Raw genomic sequence first — 3,734 nt, 5'->3', positions numbered from 1 at the left:
ACCAGCTCCCGGCTCTAATTCTTTTTCTTTCTACAGGTTCCATTTAGTTGAGGGCAAGTATGTCTGGGCATACTAAGTTCCAAAGCCCTAGCTGTTTTATTGTGATAACTCTATACTTTCTCCATAACACAGAATACCCTTGAACAAATCCTAACCTCAAACCATTTGTCCTCAGGGTCCTACACAGCTCAGTCCCTATCTTCCACCCTGAATAATTAGAATTGGATTTGCCTTGAGTGCAGAATGACAGGGATACTCTTTGGGCGCATGAATTCCCAACTACAGAGAAGCTAAAGGTAGTGCTTGTCACACTGGTCATATGGCTATATTTTTATGAACTCTGAGTAACCGAAAGAGGCAAGTACTATTATGAAGTCTCTCTCCAACAGTTTAACTATTCTGAAACTATTCCAATTACTCTGGTGATTTTCCTCAAGTACTTTTTAAAGTGTTTATCATCCCACGTTTAAGTAGAATAACATCTCTTAGGAAACATCTTTGCAACTCATTTGTCCTGAAGCATTTATCAGGAACAAGCTACAATGCCAGTGATCACTTGGCCAGTGATCACTTCCTGGTTGAGATTGTTCCCCCACCCCCACCCCCATGGCTGTGATAGGCAATTAGTAATTAGTAATACAAGCTCCCCTAGGAACATCCTCGGTTAGATGAGTGTTCCCTTTAGCATGGAACACTGAGTAAGGCCTCAATGGTTTAGTGATCATGTCAAGTATAAAGTCAATATTCTAAGGGAAATAATGACTCTAGCCTTACATACTTTCTCAGCAGGATACTGGAAGTTGCAGGCAGCAAGAATGCAACTCAAACTTGCTTTAGCAAAATAGAAAATATATCCGTTCATCTAGCTGGGGAGGCTTTAGGGTAGCTCACAGAATGTTAAGAAAGTTGGCATCAGGACTTTGGTATGAGGAACTCATTTCCTGACCCATCACCTATCATCCATCCTAGCCTCTATTTGTCCCATGTCTGCCTGCCTACAGGCTTCCCTCTCTTCTACCTCATGAATATCCACTGTATGACCCAGGAAATAAGCTCCCTCAGGCTATGATATGCCCTGCATTTCCATCCTAAAACCATAAATGCCTTCCTGGCTCTGTCACAAAGGTACAGCGAGTGTTGTCATTTGCCAGGTTGAATCCCATGCCTTCCCTTAAATATATCTCTGCAACCTAGAACATGAAGATCAATGCAGCTGGGCTAGGGTCACATGAAATAGGAAAGGAGTCCTCAAAAGAAAGAAACTACTATTACCCAAAAGCAATGTGATTTAAACTTCCTGGGCCACCACAGTCACTAGCTACTATAGTTTACCACTGACCCCCATCCATGCCAAGATGAGGCAGTCATCTATTCAGCTGTGATTGAGAGCTTTGTCACAATTTTTCAGAAGGGCAAGGCAACCTGCCACTCACTCAGATGACCATTGTGAATATATTTCTAAGCAATTTGGAATAACTGAACTGGAAATGATCACAAAACAGAAACTAACCCTAGATTCTCTGTTACTAAGTTCCTATGAAAGCTAAGTTAAAAGAACAAAAAGAACTAACATTCAAGGAAGATTACGTGAAGGATATTCTGTCCACACATAGCTCCTGGATACCATTCAGTAAGCAGCTAGCCCTTCATTTTCTGTTTATAGCAATTTGGTCTTACTCAGGTAGCTATCTCTGCCTCACATGAGTTAGGGATAGCCCCATCTTTTGGATTCAAGTTTGATGAGTCTTTGCTAAGGCTAGGTTAAGGATGAATAGCTGACCTAGCTCTGGCCAGTGAACCATGTGGGTAGTATGCTAAGAGGACTCTGCTTCCATAAAGAAGACAGAAAGAGGGCCAGAACTCTTCCTATTTCTGAACATACCAAAGCTATTTTGCAATTTTGACAGGGGCCAGCCCTGTCATCAATATATTGATGAAAAAGGGAGAACTTATTGACTACTGGCGAGTTGATAAGTGTCATGGTTCTGAAATCTATCATGAAGTATCTGGAGGGAGAGATAAAATCTTTATATTCACACTAAATTAGGGATAGAGTATTCTGGCTTTGGGGTAACAAATATAGTTTAAAAAACTTTTTGTTTGCTCAAGATCAGATTGGATAATGAATCAATTCTAAAAGCTGCCTCATCTATGCATCATAAAAAATTATATAAATATTATGCACATTTCAACAAATGAATATAGATTTGTTTGCTAAGCTTTGTATGTAGGAGTTCTTTTCTTACTGTAGGAGGCTAATTGATTGGTATTACATACCCATTCTGGCATTAAAATGTACTGTAATATATATATATATATATTCATTTTTCCCATTTATGGTTCTTTAACTTATATTAATAACTTTAATAATATAGATTAATAGAGACTTGCTTAACAATCTGAAGGCAGAATCCTAATAAAGATTTGTGTTTTGTTTGATATGGATTTGAACTCAGGGTTTTGCACTTGCTAAGTGGGAGTACTCTATCACTGAGCCTTATCTCTAACCATTTTTTGTACTTGTTATGAGTTTGGTCCTCAATGAAAGATGCATTCCCTAGAATCAGGGTTTAAAGTTTTCTATTTTTATGAATTACACATGAAATCTCCAAGCTCACAAAGCTTTAGAAAGCTCTTTGGCTGCCTTTTAACTAAGACTGACTCTCTATCTTTCTAACATAAGCCTCAGAAAAATAAACAATAATTTGAGCAAATAAGGGCGGGGGGAGTCATTTTGTCAAAGAAAAAAATCAGAACAAAATTTGGCTTCAGTGAAGAAAATCCAAAGTGTACTTTGCAAATGAACTTTTTTCCTTAAGCCTTTCATTTCTAAGCCCCTAAAAAAGTCATTTTAAATCATATCAACTTGGGACTAGAAGAAAACTGAGGGAAATTTATCTCTGCTGGGTCACAGCTCTTACTTAGAGAGCTCATGGTATAATGCTTGCCACATCAGGAGAAACTCATTACCTCTTGAGACTTCTTAAACAAGCTTAGCAGATGATCCATGTCCACACCAAGTCTCAGGATGCTTACTTTCCTTGCACAGAGGACCACAGACTGGACAAAATGAGCCACCTGAACACAGCACACATCTCTGAATTCACCCAGAGAGTTGCTTCAGCATGCATGACCATCACCTGGAAGACTCCTTAAACACAAACTTCTGAGCTCCACCCTCAGAGTTTCTCCTCCAGTCCCACATTTATAACAAGTTCCCAAGTGAACTGGATAGTGCTGATCCAAGAACCGCACTTGGGGCTCGGAAGGTGGCTCAGTGGTACAGCGCTTGCCTTACATGCATGAGGCCCTGGATTCGATTCCCCAGCACCACATAAGCAAAAAGGAAAAAAGCTGGCAGTGGCGCTGTGGCTCAAGTGGTAGAGTGCTAGCCTTGAGCTGAAGAGCTGAGGGACAGTGCCCAGGCCCACAACCGGACCCCCCCCCAAAAAAAAGAAGGACCACACTTGGAAAACCACTTGTCTACTCCAGAATTGATTGTCACAGGTGGCCAAGTGTGGCCACTAATAATACTAAAGACCACGACAAAGGAAAAAGTACTTTGGAAATGAGGTTGAAAATGAAATGAAAAACATGAGCAAATATAAATTATATGCATTTATTCTAAGCCCTCTGGTCAATAAGAAGAGACATTAAAAAGCTGGAAAAGATCCAAGCTAAGATCAAATGAAATGATGAGGGTCATGGCATAGAAGAGACAAAAATCACTGAAT

This window comes from Dipodomys merriami, unplaced genomic scaffold (genome assembly GCF_024711535.1).
Source record: "Dipodomys merriami isolate MVZ:Mamm:240054 unplaced genomic scaffold, mDipMer1.0.p SCAF_722, whole genome shotgun sequence".
Classification (NCBI taxonomy): Eukaryota; Metazoa; Chordata; class Mammalia; order Rodentia; family Heteromyidae; genus Dipodomys; species Dipodomys merriami.
This window is presented reverse-complemented; position numbering follows the sequence as displayed.